Raw genomic sequence first — 17669 nt, 5'->3', positions numbered from 1 at the left:
AACTAAATAAACTGTTGTGTCTTTTTCCATCCTAACCATGCAACTATGTAAATGCATAAAAGCAAAAAGTCACTAGAAGAAATATATACGTCTAAATGTGATTACTTTTAGGCTTGTATTTGATGCGGGATCTTCTCTGCCAGCGAGAACCGTCATTCCATGCAGATAATCCACACATCCCCGTGTAAATTGCGCCTTAATCTTACGCCTTTTCAATTCGTGCTGCTAAACCCTTCTCTCCCGCTCCTTCGAACGCGTAATCTATCTGTGACTGAATCCTATTATTTTTATGGTCCTTTTTTATGAGCCTTTATCAGATTATACAGCCGTTGCTTCTGATCTGTGGATTATTACAGGACGAAATGATCTCTATGTTCTAATCCTCCAGGAATTGTCAGATCTGGGTTATTAAATACGATTTGGTGGGCATTAGCTACCTGGCTGTAGTGAGCGATTATAGCCACTGGGTGGCAGTAGAGCACTGCGCAGGGAAAGACCCGGGAACGCGCTCGATTTCTCCGATGTAATCTAGCATTAGCCGCCTGGTTGTAGTGAGTGATTATAGTCACTGGGTGGCAGCAGAGTACTGCGCAGGGAAAGACCCGGGAACGCGCTCGAGTTCTCCAATGTAATCTGGCATTAGCCACCTGGTTGTAGTGAGCGATTATAGCCACTGGGTGGCAGCAGAGCACTGCGCAGGGAAAGACCCTGGAACGCGCTCGATTTCTTCAATGTGATCGTGCATTAGCCGCCTGGTTGTAGTGAGCAGTTGTGAGCACTGGGTGGCAGCAGAGTACCGGAGAAAACCCGGGAAGGCTGAGGAGCCCGCCATGTTTGGTCCTCGCCGGGCCCCGTAGAAGCGGCTGATTTAAACCTAAGGAGGAGGAAGCCCGGTGGGTGTCAGTGAGGGCTCTAAGGTAACGCATTAGCTGTCTATACGGCTTCCTGGGGGACACGCTGACACTTGTAGTTCTACAGGAGCTGCAGTCACTCCCATTGTCTCAGCATTGCTGACTGAAGTTCTAGAAGCTTCTCCCATAGCAACAGGGCTACACCTGACTGACTGCGAGGTGGGGGGAGGGGAGGGGAGGGTGACAACACTACTGAGGAAATACCCGGGTTGTCACCGGCTCCTCCTCTATCCCCCGTTATGTCCCGACTCTCCAAGCTGAAAGTAGAGCTAAAGACGAAACATTATTATTGTGGGCGGAGAACGGCTGAATTCACCTCTGAGGGACGCGGGAGCGCCATGTATTGCCGCCATTCACTAGAATCGTCTGTCCTATGCGGCCCAAACCTCGCCAACGTGTACCCTTCTTTTATTTCGGAGCCGATGTTGGCGCATTTTTTGAATAGCGTAGTTTTTCACGTTTGGTTGCCATGACAAAACGCCTGTTTTCTGGGTTCGTGGTGCCAGGAACAAGGAATGGCGTCCAAACCCGGAGTTTTCTAGTGCCAGTCGGAAACACAGGCGGGAATATGCATGTGATTCCGAGTCTCGCGTGTCCCGCCCACATTTTGGGTGAGTGGGAATCGCGAGTACAACTGGTGCGATTCTCCTCACAATTCCAGATGGAGGCAAAATGCGCCATTCATCCCCCAAACGCAGTGCGATGAAATATTTTTTTTTTTTAAACGCACCTGTAAATGCGTGCCTGGTTCAGGGTCAAAGCTTGGCCCCGAGCTTCTTGGGCTCGACAAAACACACAACGGGCAGCTGATTCAAGTAAAAGGGTTGCCCTCTGAATCCTGGGAAGTAACGCCTGTGAATCGTGCTTTTAAAATTGCTAGCGGGCACTCGCGTTGTGGGTGAACAGGGCTTAAGGCACTGTGGCGGGGGTTGGCGGTAAGGCGCCGATATTTTTAGTGGCGCTCTACTGTCGGATTTGCGGAGGTATTCGGCCACTAGCGGGGTGTTTTTAACCCCCACTAGCAGCCGAAAAAAGGTTAAAACCACCCGCAAAGCCTTGCTGCAGCAGCTCTTTGCCAGCGGTATAGCCGCGCTGCCCCATTGATTTCAGTGTGCAGGAGAGGGGTACACACCGCTCCAAAGATGCTGCCAGCAGGACTTTTTTTAGCGTCCTGCCACTGCACCGCTCCAGTGTGAAAACCCTCGGGACTTTCACATTGGAGACCCAGCAGTGGCTCCTTCAGGGGCTGTAGCACCTGCAAAGTGCCCCAATGTGAAAGGGGTCTAAGGGAAGGTTATAACCCCGATGGCCCAATCTATACAATTAAAAAAAATTTTTTTTTTGGGGTGCAGCAAACAAACCACACGCCACCCCCCCCCCCATATATCACTCGAATGTCAGCCCACCAGCTCCGTACTTACCCCGTCTAGGTCACGGGCAGCGTTTCCTCCTTGCCAGCTTCCCCTGCACCTCCTCCTCGCTGGCCAATACAATCACTTCTCCTCTGGGCTAATCGGGTCTCAGGTGCCCTGAGCCCACCCAGTTGTGTGACAATAGCAAATTAATATTTACTATGTGCTTCCTGATTCTCCTCCCGCCCAATCAGGAAGACCACAGCAAATATTAATTGGCACACAGCTGGGTGGGCTCAGTGCACCCCGAGCCCACCCTTTTTTTGAAGCCAGTTAAAGCTTCAGGCTCTAATCATGTGCTTAAAAAAACCCCAAAAAAACAACAACATCGGTATCCATGCGTCCGGTGCTCCACATGTAGATTAAGGGCCGGGCACATGGATTAGGGGGGCGGCGGCCCTTATGGATGGACCTCCACTGGATTTTTCTGCATTTTATGTCAGGGCGGAAATAAGCCCTTTTTAAGAGCCCTTTAACACCGGGGCGCTTTTCAGGCATTTTAGAGCTAAAAATAGCATCTGAAAAGCGCCTCTCCAGCCGCCCGTGTGAGAGTCTGAGTGCTTTCACACTACGGCAGGGCGCTTGCAGGACAAGAAAAAGTCCTGCAAGCAGCATCTTTGGGGTGGTGCGGGAGCAGTGAATGCACCACTCCTCCACCGCCTCCTCCCATTGAAATGAATGGACACCACTGCCAAAGTGCCTGCAAAGTGCCTCGACAGCGCCGCAAACCGGGTGCTATTAATCCTTTCCCCGGCCGCTAGCGGGGGTTAAAAGCACGTTAAAATAATCAGGAAAATACGAGGTTGTTCAGGGCCAACTTGGGGCTGAATTCACACCTGGGCGCTTTGAATCGCGAGGCAGATTTTCCGCGATTCTGCCCTCGATTATAAATCGCCCAGGTCTGAATAAAAAATCACACAACGCCCATTTCAGATGCGGTTCTGTTGCGTGGTAAATCGTGGCAAACTGCATCACGCATGTCGCCCAAAAGAGGCTCCTGAGCTTTTTTTGGGGTGACAAAGTTTCCCGTGATGCGGTTCTGCTGCGATTGCAGTGCATTTTTTTTTTTTTTTTTGCTGCTGTTCAAATGAATGGAATCTGAATTGTGCGTTGTGCAATTTTGTAATTCACACCTGGGAGTTTTTGAAATATGTGGGCAAATCTACCCACGATTCAAAACGCCCAGGTGTGAATGCTGCCTTGGGGCCCTTTCACACTTGTAAGTTTTTTTTTCCCCGCATTTTTACAGAACAAGAAAAATGCTTCCCTTTTAAATCCTATGGGACACACCACTGCATTATAGGTGCGATGCATTTTGAAAAGTCCCGCATGCTGCATCTCTGATGGGGTTTTTAAAACCGCACCAAAAATGCAGCTTCCCATTGACAGGAATGGATATCAAGGTAATCGTGCACCTTTGGGCAGAAACATTGTCAGTCTTGGGGAGGGGAGTGTTAGATGTATTAGCAGATTTAGATACACAAAAAAAAATTGAAGCCAAACTCCAGCTCACACTTTATAAGCAGTTACGGCAAACTGTTTTTTTTTTTTCTTTAGGGGAAAGGTTTTACATAAATTAAAGCTGATAACTGTAAGCACCCTGTCAGTGGTAAATGTTTTGTCTCAACACTCTCTCTTCTACATCTGCAGGACCGCTTGTTCTGTTGAAAAACAGGATCGCTAAGAGAAAATAAAGGAAAGAACGAATGTAACCATCACTTTTAAGAATTGGTAAGCTGCAATTATAATAGATGTTTGCTTTTGGGTTTAATACTGCTTTAGCCTGGGTTCACACTGTAGTGTGTGGGGGGGCGGGGGGATCCCCTGCTAGCTGTCAGAACAGGGGATCTGGGGCTGGTGCATCTGTAACAAGCTGCCTGTTACACTCTGAGTATGGGTGTAACATGTTACAAAAGGTGAACTTATCCATTTAAGGAAGATGAATCATAATGAATGGCTGTCAATGCAATGAATAATAAAAGGACTCATTTCTTGGGATTGTAGCACACCACAAAAAAGTGATGTGCTTGCTGCTGCGTAATAGTGATTCTTCAGATTGATAATCACAAGGGAATGCAGTACACTGTGTTACTACAGCACACGTCTGAATGGGACCCCCTTAAAGCGGAGGGCCCCCCGAAAAAAATTAAGTCCGCAGCTACAAATACTGTAACTGCTGACTTTTAATATTAGGACACTTGCCTGTCCAGGGGTTCCACAATGCCGGCACCCCAGCCTAATTTAGAATCGGGTCTCGGTGCTGTTGCCGCCGCCATTTGTGGCTCCCTACTGCTCATGCGCAAAGCACGCTATGCTTTCTAATTGGCCTGAAAGTAACAAAAGTTTTTTTTTTTTCCCGAAAATTAAGTTTAAAAAAAAAACAAAAAAACGCAGAGGTAATCGAATACCATCCAAAGAGAGTTCTATTTGTGTGAAAAAAGAACATATGTTTTGTTTGGGTACAGTGTCGTAGGACTGCACAATTGTCAGTTAATGTAATGCAGTGCCGTACCGCAGAAAATGGCCTGGGCATTAAGGGGGTAAATCCTACTGGGGCTGAAAGTCCTGGGTGGACGTCATATGACATCCTCGGTATTGCGCCGGGGGCCCGCAGTGCGGCGATTGTGGATGAGGTGTGTGCCTTGGACAAAGCCCATCCCCGATCCGTGTGATTGGCATCCCTGATCCACCCCCGATACACGTGACTGGGCGTGTACAATCACAGCCGGTCACATGTACTGTGTATAGTCACGGCGCTCGTGCACCCTGACACAGCCCAACCCCGATCGCAGTAAAGAGCCAATGAAATTGGCTCTTTACCACGTGACCGGCTGTGTCCAATCACAGCTGGTCACAGAATGTAAACAAACCGTGGTAATGAGATGTTACCGGGTTCTCCTCACACACCGATCGTGTGTGAGAAGGAGATTGTGGTAACATCTCGTTACCCCTTAGTGTACACACCAAACACACTGATTACTACCCCCCCAATAAAGAGGACCTGTCACCAGCCATCAGAGTACCTGTCATCACCCGTCCCAGCCCATCTGAGTACCAGAGTACCTGTCCCAGCCCATCGGGGTACCTGTCCCAGCCCATCGGGGTACCTGTCCCAGCCCATCTGAGTACCTGTCCCAGCCCATCTGAGTATCCGAGTACCTCAGTACCTGTCACAGCCCATCTGGGAATCCGAGTACCTGTCCCAGTCCATCTGAGCTCCCGATTACCTGTCACAGTCCATCTGAGTACCTGTCACAGTTCATCTGAGTACCCGAATACCTGTCACCAGCCCATCGGCGTGCCCGAGTACCCGTCACCAGCCCATCGGAGTAAATATGTTTTCATTTTCTTTCCACGTCTTCTGAAGACTTGTGGAAAAAAATGAACTGTTCAAAAGACTCATTATGCCTCATAGAATAGACGTTGGGGTGTTTGCTTTCCAAAATGGGGTCATTTTGTGGGTAATTCCATTGTCCTGGTGCTCCAGGGCCTTCACAAATGTAATAGGTGGTTAGGAAATTAGAGGTGTCATTTACTCTCCTAGAACACCTGACGGCGCTCCCTGCATGTTGGACCCACACATGTGGTATCGTCATACTTGGGAAGAGTTGCGGAATATATTTTGGGGTGTAATTGGAAGTATGCATATTAGGGATGCACCGAAATTTCGGCCGCCGAAACATATCGGCCGAAAATGCCCTTTTCGGCAATTTGCCGAAAGGAAAAACCGGCCGATAATTGAGCCGAAAATGGGGCGGGGCCTGGGGCGGAACTCCGCCCCCGCCCCGCCCCTGGTGCCGCCCATGATGGGGGTGAATAGCGCAGGACTGATTCAGCCAGCGATGCCCCTCTGCAGTGAAGAGAGCCGTCTGGTTGAATAGAGCGCCGGGAACATCACAGCTTTAATTTCAATAGCTGTGTGTTCCCCGTCGCGCGCCGTCACACACAGCCCCTCCCCCTTGTCCGGGGAACTTTGATAGACAGATCACCTGTCCAGATTGGACGGGTGATCTGTCTATCAAAGTGCCTGGACAAGGGGGAGGGGCTGTGTGTGACGGCGCGCGACGGGGAACACACAGCTATTGAATTTAAAGCTGTGATGTTCCCGGCGCTCTATTCAACCAGACGGCTCTCTTCACTGCAGAGGGGCATCGCTGGCTGAATCACTGTGTGGGCATCGCTGGCTGAATCACTGTGGGGGCATCGCTGGCTGAATCACTGTGGGGGGCATCGCTGGCTGAATCACTGTGGGGGGCATCGCTGGCTGAATCACTGTGGGGGGCATCGCTGGCTGAATCACTGTGGGGGGCATCGCTGGCTGAATCACTGTGGGGGGCATCGCTGGCTGAATCACTGTGTGGGCATCGCTGGCTGAATCACTGTGGGGGGCATCGCTGGCTGAATCACTGTGGGGGGCATCGCTGGCTGAATCACTGTGGGGGGCATCGCTGGCTGAATCACTGTGGGGGGCATCGCTGGCTGAATCACTGTGGGGGGCATCGCTGGCTGAATCACTGTGGGGGGCATCGCTGGCTGAATCACTGTGGGGGGCATCGCTGGCTGAATCACTGTGGGGGGCATCGCTGGCTGAATCACTGTGGGGGGCATCGCTGGCTGAATCACTGTGGGGGCATCGCTGGCTGAATCACTGGGGGGGGCATCGCTGGCTGAATCACTGGGGGGGGGCATCGCTGGCTGAATCACTGGCTGCATCACTGGGGGCCACACTGGCTGCACTTATCTCTTTTATCATGTTGCCAGTCTCTGACCACCTCCTGTACCATGTCGCCAATCTCTGACCACCTCCTGTACCATGTCGCCAGTCTCTCACCACCTCCTGTACCATGTCGCCAGTCTCTGACCACCTCCTGTACCATGTTCTCTGTCTCTGACCACCTCCTGTACCATGTTTTCTGTCTCTGACCACCTCCTGTACCGTGCTCTCTGTCTCTGACCACCTCCTGTACCATGTCGCCAGTCTCTGACCACCTCCTGTACCATGTCGCCAGTCTCTGACCACCTCCTGTACCGTGTTCTCTGTCTCTGACCACCTCCTGTACCGTGTTCTCTGTCTCTGACCACCTCCTGTACCATGTCGCCAGTCTCTGACCACCTCCTGTACCATGTCGCCAGTCTCTGACCACCTCCTGTACCATGTCGCCAGTCTCTGACCACCTCCTGTACCGTGTTCTCTGTCTCTGACCACCTCCTGTACCGTGTTCTCTGTCTCTGACCACCTCCTGTACCATGTCGCCAGTCTCTGACCACCTCCTGTACCATGTCGCCAGTCTCTGACCACCTCCTGTACCATGTCGCCAGTCTCTGACCACCTCCTGTACCATGTCGCCAGTCTCTGACCACCTCCTGTACCGTGTTCTCTGTCTCTGACCACCTCCTGTACCGTGTTCTCTGTCTCTGACCACCTCCTGTACCGTGTTCTCTGTCTCTGACCACCTCCTGTACCATGTCGCCAGTCTCTGACCACCTCCTGTACCATGTCGCCAGTCTCTGACCACCTCCTGTACCATGTCGCCAGTCTCTGACCACCTCCTGTACCATGTCGCCAGTCTCTGACCACCTTCTGTACAATGTCGCCAGTCTCTGACCACCTCCTGTACCATGTCGCCAGTCTCTGACCACCTCCTGTACCATGTCGCCAGTCTCTGACCACCTCCTGTACCATGTCGCCAGTCTCTGACCACCTCCTGTACCATGTCGCCAGTCTCTGACCACCTCCTGTACCATGTCGCCAGTCTCTGACCACCTCCTGTACCATGTCGCCAGTCTCTGACCACCTCCTGTACCATGTCGCCAGTCTCTGACCACCTCCTGTACCATGTCGCCAGTCTCTGACCACCTCCTGTACCATGTCGCCAGTCTCTGACCACCTCCTGTACCATGTCGCCAGTCTCTGACCACCTCCTGTACCGTGTTCTCTGTCTCTGACCACCTCCTGTACCGTGTTCTCTGTCTCTGACCACCTCCTGTACCGTGTTCTCTGTCTCTGACCACCTCCTGTACCATGTCCCCGGTCTCTGACCACCTCCTGTACCATGTCCCCGGTCTCTGACCACCTCCTGTACCATGTTCTCGGTCTCTGACCATGTCGCCAGTCTCTGACCACCTCCTGTACCATGTCGCCAGTCTCTGACCACCTCCTGTACCATGTCGCCAGTCTCTGACCACCTCCTGTACCATGTCGCCAGTCTCTGACCACGTCCTGTACCATGTCGCCAGTCTCTGACCACCTCCTGTACCATGTCGCCAGTCTCTGACCACCTTCTGTACCATGTCGCCAGTCTCTGACCACCTCCTGTACCATGTCCCCAGTCTCTGACCACCTCCTGTACCATGTCCCCAGTCTCTGACCACCTCCTGTATAAAAATATTTTTTAAAAACAGTCATTTTCGGTATCGGTGCTGTTTCGGTATCGGTTTCGGTTTTCGGCCTAGTGTATTTTTCATTTTCGGTATCGGTTTCGGCACCAAAAAACCCATTCGGTGCATCCCTAATGCATATGCTGTGTGTGAGAAATAACTTGTTATTATGACAAGTTTGTAAAAAACAAAACAAACAAAAAAAAACATTATTCTTTTTCCCAAGAATTGTGGGAAAAAATGACAACTTCAAAAAACTCACCATTCCTCTTACTAAATACCTTGGACTGTCTACTTTTCAAAAAGGGGTCATTTGGGGGGTATTTGTACTTTCCTGACATTTCAGAGCCTCAAGGAATGAGAGAGGCCGTCAGGGCATCAGGTGTGATCAGATGTGATCAATTTTCAGTGATTTGCACCACAGCTTGTAGACTCTATAACTTTCAAAGAGACTAAATAATATCCGAAATGTAGCAGTATACATTTTTGCCCAAATTTCTGAACTTAAGTGACTTATTTGCAAAATTTTATCATAGAAACTTAAAGTGTTTTTTTTTTCAAAATTTTTGCTCTTTTTTCACTTATGTCCCAAAAAATAAAAAACCCAGTGGTGATTAAATACCACCAAAAGAGAGCTTTATTTGTATGAAAAAAATGATAAAAATGTTGTTTGGTTACAGTGTTGCAGTGTTGCAAGAGTAATTGTCATTCAAAGTGTGAGAGTGCTGAAAGCTAAAAAAAATTGGTCTGGGAAGGGAGGTGTATAAATGCCCAGTATTGAAGAGGTTAAAGAAAGACTTTGAAAAAAAATAAAAAATCCTCTTCCTGTCATTTTTCCTTTTCTCAAATCGCCTTTCAGGACAACCCCGGAGAGAGTGTAGCTCCACCTTGTAATTAGGAAACACATGCCCACTTTAAAAACACCTCCTCTTCCTCCATGGCTTCAGTTATTGTGTTTCCTCCTTGGAGGAAGCATGTGCCTGAACCAGGGAGAGCTACACTCTCTGCAGGGGAGTAAGGCTTACCTTTCGTTGCAGGTTGTTTCTTTTTGACCCCCAGCAGCATCTCCACGGGGAGAGGACTCCTGGAGCTCCTGGTCCCGCCATCTCACGGGAGTAAGGACCCTCGGAGTGCCGGCGTCGGGTGCCCGGTGTCCGCTGGTTAGAGCAGGGAGGGCTCTGTTGCTGGCGGAGGCCGCTGCAGGTCAGCGGCATGGCTCCGTTTTCGGCGCCGGGTCCCGGGCGGCGACGGCGTCGTTCACGGTGACGCGCGGGCGCTCTGAGGGGGCGTGGCGCCGTGGTTCAAGCGCCTGGAACGCAGGGATCATGGGGCGGGTCAGGTGACCGCGTGCTTCCGCTTCCGGCCGGCCCTGATGACGCGGCGGCCGGGAAAATTTCAAATGACAGAGCTGTTTGTGATAGCTGCCTCACTCAAACGATGGAAGAGTGTAAGCCAGCTATGGCGGAGACAGGCGCCCCTAGCACCGGTCCAGCCCAGGTACGTAAGGTGCACTGGCACCCTCTGCTTTACTGTTGGGCTATGTCTTTGTCTGTTCCCCCCTCTTGGGGGCCTGTCGCTGCAGGTCAGAGGTGGACTTCGCTCTGACCTTTTGCAGCCTAGTTCTGGGGTCTCACTAGTGGTCTGTTTGGTGGGTCTCTGCACTGGCTTGGTGTTAAGCAACTGGTTGTTGAGAGCTTTTAGTGAGTTAAACCTGTATGTCGTTTCAGGAAAAATCACTAGGAAAAGCTAGACCAGGTCAGAGAAAATGTCCTTCTTGCAAGACCCCCCTCAGAGATTCATGGCAGAAGGCAATGTGCAGAAATTGTATCAGAGAATTGGTGGAAGAGGAAACATCTCAACAATATAAGGATTTGTTTTCTTCGGTTAAAGAGCTGACAAACTCCTTGAGTTCAGTCAGGTCCATCCTGATACAAAACCCTCCCGCACAGACCGAGCCTCAGAACTTACCGCCCAGCCCCAGGGCGTCGTCATCCAGACAGGTGGAAACTGAAGAGTCTGGAGACGAAGGGGGTAGTACTCTCATCTCCTTCAGGGATTCTGAGGAGGAGGAAGAGGAAGAAGATAGCAGGGGCTCCAAATTCAAGCTATCACTAGAGGAAGTAGATGATATTCTTAAAGCAATCTACACTACTCTAGAAATTCAAGAAGAAAAAGTACAACTGTCAGTTCATGACAAAATGTACCAGGGGTTGGACGAAACAAAACTGAGAGTTTTTCCAGTCCACAGGGTCCTCTCAGACTCAGTGAGAAAGGAGTGGAAGGACCCAGAAAAAGCCCCTTTCTTCTCTAAAGCTCTCAAGAGAAGGTTTCCCTTCGAAGATAAAGACTCAGAGGTTTGGAACAAGAAACCCAGAGTCGATGCAGCTTTCTCGCAGGTATCCAGACGAACGGATCTAGCCTTTGAGGATATGGGGATCCTTAAAGACCCAATGGACAAAAAAGCTGACTCCATCCTTAAAAAGGCTTGGGATGCTGCGTCAGTCAGTCTAAAACCAGCAATGGCAGCTACGGTAGTGGCCAGGAATCTGGAATGCTGGGTAGAGAAGCTGAAGAGCCATATTGAGGCGGGGACACCCCGCAAGGATCTCTTAGAGTCCTTTCCACTGATCCTGAATGCAGTCAAATACATGGCGGATGCATCAGCAGAATCGGTTAAACTGGCCGCTAGGTCTTCGGCTCTTGTAAATTCAGCCAGGAGAGCAGTTTGGCTGAAAACATGGTCTGGGGACACTGCTTCTAAGGTCAAGCTGTGTGGTCTTCCCTTCTCGGGTGACTTGCTCTTTGGTCCCGATTTAGAGTCTGTGCTGGATAGAACAGCCGATAAAAAGAAGGCTTTTCCAGTTAAGAAAAAGCAGATTGCCAAAAAGAATTTTCGTGCTTTTCAGCAGTCCCATAAAAAAGACCAGGAGCGCAAGAGCAGATGGGGTTCACAGAAGGGCAAAGGCAAGGGTGGAGTCCTCTTTAGATCTCCCCCAGAGCAGTCCCCTAAGAGCAAGTGACAATATCTCCACAGTGGGGGGGAGACTGTCGGCTTTTCGCGAACAATGGGACAGGCTGTCTCCAAATCTGTTCGTGAAGAGCGTTGTCGATCAGGGGTACAGGTTGGAGTTTTCAGAACTACCCCCGAGCAAGTTTTACGTGACAACATTGCCAAGGGATCAGGAGAAGGCCTCTGCAATGAAGCTTTTGTTACAGGAGCTGATGCAGCAAGAGGTTCTGATTCAAGTCCCAGTAAACCAGCAGGGCGGGGGTTTTTATTCACATATTTTTCTGGTGAAAAAACCCTCAGGGAAGTACCGTCTAATCCTGAATCTGAAATTCCTGAACAGGTTCATTCAGTACAAACATTTCAGGATGGATACAATTTTCTCCATCACAAAGCTGTTGACCCCAGAATGCTTCATGGCATCCCTGGATCTAAGGGATGCCTACCTTCATATACCAATTCATCAGGCATCGCAGCAGTTCCTGCGCCTGGCATTGAAGGTGGGGAGTTCGGTATGGCACCTCCAATTCAGGGCTCTGCCGTTCGGACTCTCGTCCTCTCCCAGGGTTTTTATGAAGATTATGGCAGAGGCTTTGGAGCCCCTGAAATTGAAGGGGATTCCAGTCATCCCTTACCTGGACGACCTTTTGTTTTTTGCAGACTCCAGGGAGCAGGTCCTAGTCAATCTCCAGAGGGCCCAGTCTCACCTCGAGGGCCTGGGATGGCTTCTAAATCTAGAGAAGTCAATCCTGACCCCCTCACAGGAAGTGAAATTTCTGGGGTATACGTTAAATTCGATTCTCCAGAAAGTTTTCCTGCCGTTGGAAAAACAGGAAAGTTGCAGCTAGCTGTACAGCGGATACAGAGCAACCAGACAGTCTCAGTCAGGACGGCTATGGCAGTTCTGGGCCTGCTTACGGCAGCAATCCCGGCTGTTCAGTGGGCCAGGTTCTATTCCAGACCCCTTCAGAGGGAGGTTCTGTCAAGCTGGTCCCATCAGGATCCTTTGGAAAAACAGCTAAAAATTTCGTCAAGGACGAAAAGGGCTCTTTGGTGGTGGAGAGACCAGGCAAACCTCTCAAGGGGCCTGGTGTAGACCTTTCCTGTGGACAAGCGCCTTACTACAGACGCAAGTGCCTGGGGCTGGGGAGCCCATCTGGATGGTCAGACATCTCAGGGGGTCTGGTCCAAACAGGAAGCTCAAAGATCATCCAACTGGAGGGAGTTGAAGGCGATCTTTCTGGGATTAGTGGCCTTTCAGCAGAGTTTGAGAGGCCACCATGTCCAGGTGTTGTCAGACAACACAACAGCGGTTACCTACATTATGAAGCAAGGGGGAACCAGAAGCAGGAGCTTGATGGAGCTGGCCAATCTGTTGTTAGCCTGGGCAGAGCAGAACACAGCCTCACTATCGGCAGTGCATCTGAAGGGCTCTCAGAATTTGTTTGCGGACCTCCTAAGCAGGCGCAAATTGCTAGAGGCAGAATGGAGTCTGAATCAGGAAGTGTTCCTGATGATCTCCGAGGCCTGGGGGGTTCCACAGGTAGACCTTTTTGCCAGCCAGCAGAACTCAAAGGTGGACAGATTCTTTTCTCTTCACCGAGGAGATGCAGCAATAGGGTTGGATGCATTGGCTCACCAGTGGCATTACCAGCTGTGCTACGCCTTTCCCCCCTTTCCTCTAATTCCACTAGTGCTGAGGAAATTCAGGGAAGAAAGGACAGACTTAATACTAGTCACTCCTTTTTGGCCAAAAAGGCCCTGGTTCGCGGGTCTTCGAAACCTAGCCTCGAAGCCCCCATGGAGGTTACCACCAGAAAAGATCTGTTATCCCAGGGGACAGTAAGTCATCCAGAGGTGGAACTCCTACAGCTAACCGCCTGGTTTCTGAGGAGGACCTATTAAAAGCCAAAGGTCTCTCAGATAAAGTAGTAAAGACCCTGCTGTCTAGTAGGAAGGCAGTTACACAGGCAATTTACATGAAGGTCTGGAAAAAGTTCAACTCCTGGTGCAGTTCTAGAGAACTCAAGGTCAAGAGCACGGTGTCCGTCTTGGAGTTTCTCCATGAAGGAATGGAGAAGGGTCTCGCAGCCAGTACCCTGAAGACTCAGGTGGCTGCCTTATCAGTTTTCTTTGAAAAGACTTTATCTAAAGAAACTTTAATTTCTAGATTTTTTAGGGCTCTTGCTCGAAATAGACCAGTAGCCCTTAAAGACTTTCCCAGTTGGGATTTGTCTACAGTTTTACAGGGTCTCTCGGGAGCACCGTTTGAACCCTTACAGGAAGCTTCTTTACAGAAGGTGGTTTTAAAAACAATCTTTTTGGTGGCCATCACCTCGGCCAGGAGAGTCAGCGAGCTTCAAGCTCTAGCTATTACAGAACCCTTCCTTAGAGTTTACCAGGGCAGGGTGGTACTGAGGACGGATCCAGCATTCCTACCGAAAGTATCCTCAGCTTTCCATCGATCGCAGGAAATAGTGTTACCTACATTCTCTGCAACCCCAGCAAATGCAGGAGAGGAAGTTTTTCACACATTGGATGTGAGAAGGTGTCTATTACAGTTTCTGAAAGTTACTAAAGATTTTAGAAAATCAAACGCCCTCTTCGTGATATTTTCTGGATCACGCAAGGGGGAGAAAGCTTCTAAAAGTACGCTGGGTAGGTGGCTTAAGTTGGCTATAACAGGAGCCTATAAAGCAAAAGGAGAAATACCTCCCTCAGGTATTGCTGCTCACTCTGCTAGATCCACGGCAGTTTCCTGGGCTGAAAGGGCCGGTGCAACGCCTGAACAAATCTGCAAGGCTGCCACTTGGTCCAGTTATTCGACATTTCTCCGGCACTACCGGTTAGATCTACTGTCTGCAGCAGATCAGGCCTTCGGCAGGAAGGTACTGCAGGCAGTAGTCCCGCCCTAGGGTAAGTTTCTCGGTTATCCTCTCCGGGGTTGTCCTGAAAGGCGATTTGAGAAAGACTAAGTTAGACTTACCGGTGACGGTATTTCTAAGAGCCTTTCAGGACAACCGTTACTTCCCTCCCTAGGTTATGCTTAGTAAATGTATTAAGTTCTACCATGGTGTTGTGCTTTCTGTGCTTTGTTTTCCAGCGTCGGAAGGCCACAATAACTGAAGCCATGGAGGAAGAGGAGGTGTTTTTAAAGTGGGCATGTGTTTCCTAATTACAAGGTGGAGCTACACTCTCTCCGGGGTTGTCCTGAAAGGCTCTTAGAAATACCGTCACCGGTAAGTCTAACTTAGTCTTTTTCTTCATGTCTCTGTCTTAGTCATAACCTCATTGTAGTGCCATTATCAACTGGTCCTTATAAAACTGTATCCATTTATCTCTCTGACAGATAGTTACAATCTTGACAGAAACTTTCACTCATTAGTAAACCGCCTCATGTGCCCCGTTGCTCAGTTTACCAACCTTTACTCCCGTTGCTAGGTTACCAACCCAGCAGCCGCCAATACCTTCTAGCGTCTCTTATGGTTTCCTAGCGAAAACGACATTTAAAGTGAAGCAGTCTCCGGCCTGAGCAAATTGGACTGAGCGTAAATTATTGTTGCTAATGTTCCTGGTCACTTCGGAGGACAATTTTTTTGCAACAGGAAAAACAAAATATTAATGTACTTGACCTGTGGCCATGTGCTTCAGCAGTTATATCATTGTCAATTCATTTTATATATATATATATATATATATATATATATATATATATATATATATATATATATATATATATATATATATATATATTATACCATTGGAGTATAAGCAACCCTGGGCAGTGTTATAGTTTGTCACAGCTCCTGACAGTTTGGTCTTATAAGATGTGCCAAAAGGTTCACTTTTTAATGGCTGCAAATGCTTGTATTCCAGAAGAGAGCAACCCCCCCCCCCCCAAATAAATATCACTGGCTGGCTAGAATCACAGAAATTCAGAACATGGAGGACCTTGCTATGTCAATCAAGGAACAGAGTGAGAAATTCTGGAAGATTTGGACCCCTTAATTTTTCTATAAAACCTCAGTCTCATCTGGTGTTTCAGGGGTAATTTCTTGCTCGTAGATCTATGCCTTGACATCTGGGACCTCTGGTGGGTGGTCAGGCTAGGAAGGGGATCAGTCTTCCCTTCCTATGTCCAGGTGCCTTTTCCTCCATGATCCCTGATTCGCCTTTCTGCCCCCCTTTATTTTCATTCTCTAAAACCCCTTTCACACTGAGGTATTTTACAGGCACACTGGAGCGGTGCGCTGGCAGGACGCTAAAAAAAAGTCCTGCAAGCAGCATCTTTGGAGCGGTGTATACCGTAATACACCACTCTTGCCCATTGAACTGAATGGACACTGCTGCCAAACTGCTGGTCATTTTAACCCTTCTTCGGCCACTAGTGCACGCGGGGGGCATGGGGGTTGGAGAACCCCAGCAAAAACTGCAGTAAAGCACTGCTAAAAATATTACAGGAAAAATTACAGGAGCGGCGCTCGCCGAGATGTTATGCAGTATACTACATAGAATGGTTCCACATATTCCATCCTTCTGTATTTGTGTAAACTTGATGTACAGATGTGATATGTTCACATTTGTCAGTTTCTTGAACTATGTTGTGTACCGCTGTCTGTATGCACACATTTCTGATTCTGTAACACCCCTTTCACACTGGGGGCATTTTGCAGGCGCTATAGCATTAAAAATAGTGCCTGAAAACCACCCTAAAACATCTGCTCCATTCACTCCAGTGTGAAAGCCCGAGGGCTTTCACACTGGAGCGGTGCGCTGGCAGGGCGTTAGAAAAAGTCCTGCCAGCAGCTTCTTTGGAGCGATGAACTCGTTGAAATCAATGGGGCAGCGCTGCTATACCGCCGGAAAAACGCAGCTGCAGCAGCGTTTTGCGGGCGGATTTAACCACTTTTCGGCTGCTAGCGGGTCGTTTTAACCGCCCGCTAGCGGCCGAATAGTGCTGATAAAATGACGGTAAAGCGCTGCTAAAAATAGCGGCACTTTACCGCTGACGCCCTAGGCGGCACAGTGTGAAAGGGCTCTTACCTCTCGGAGATGTGGCAGCATCGTTTCCCATATATAAACAATTTATTAAAATTAGAAAAAGTGAATCTTTTTGATTGTATTAAACGTTATTTAAAAATTCTAATTCTGTTGAAAGTGAAACTTCGATAATTTTTTTCAACTTTCCATCTATTCAATCTTCTGCTCTTGTTTTAACTTTGGATATTAAATGATTTATTTTCTGCCAGTAAATCCCTTATACAGCCCACTTCCTGTTTCTTGTCTGGTCATTAGCCTAGGCTTATGATATCATGCACAGCTTTCTCTCACTCTTGTGAGAGTTTGCCAGGAAGGGAGGGGGGTGAGTCATAAGAGAGCCAATGAGAGCTGCAGAGCTGGGGGTGTGCCTCTGTGTGTCTGTGTAAATCCAGGAAGTGAACAGGCAGTAGCTTCAGCTTCCCACAGTTAAAATGGCTGCAGCCAGACTCAGTGGAGGGAGATTTCTGCAGCATATTTGGCAAGTACAGAATCACAGTATATATAAAATAATATGCAAAGTGGTTGGAGGGAAGCTTCAGAATGGCAAATTATGTTTTTATTACATGTTATGTAAGCAGACTGCAGTTCCTCTTTAGGTCTCATGCACTCAGCATTTTTGTGCAGGCAGAAGGCACAGGTATAATGTCTAGCCCTGCTGCCGGTGTCTTGTAAAATAGTGTCCCCCATCAGATGCTGTCCCCTGCGTACTGCGCATGCGCAGTACACAGGAACACAGATTCCGAAAATTGCCGAGGACGAACGGCGCCTGCGCCGTGAGTCCAGGTTCTATCCCCACTATCCAAGTGGACATAGAGTTAGAATAAAAAAGAGCCGAGCGGAGCGAGGCCGAGCCCGAAGCGTGGCGAGCGAAGCTCGCCCGCGAGGGGCCCTCTAAAATTCTTAACCCTATGTCCGCTTGGA

General features: G+C 49.2%; 1 protein-coding gene across 2 annotated transcripts in view; it reads left to right on the top strand.

Annotated features, from left to right (window-relative positions):
- The first annotated feature begins 801 nt into the window (after positions 1-801).
- LOC143935999 (chloride channel CLIC-like protein 1) overlaps positions 802-17669 on the top strand; it is a 325838-nt gene continuing 308970 nt past the window's right edge. The window contains exons 1-2 of one of the 2 annotated variants that reach the window (XM_077460253.1): positions 802-917; positions 3974-4054. The gene's annotated coding sequence lies outside the window, so the exon portion shown is untranslated. The remainder of the gene's footprint in view (positions 918-3973; positions 4055-17669) is intronic. The other variant, XM_077460254.1, reaches the window with a different exon arrangement.

Source organism: Lithobates pipiens, unplaced genomic scaffold (assembly GCF_037356315.1).
Source record: "Lithobates pipiens isolate NorthernLeopardFrog02 unplaced genomic scaffold, aLitPip1_a1.2 Scaffold_28, whole genome shotgun sequence".
Classification (NCBI taxonomy): Eukaryota; Metazoa; Chordata; class Amphibia; order Anura; family Ranidae; genus Lithobates; species Lithobates pipiens.
The sequence above is the reverse complement of the archived record's forward strand: the minus strand, read 5'-3'. Positions and strand labels throughout refer to the sequence as shown.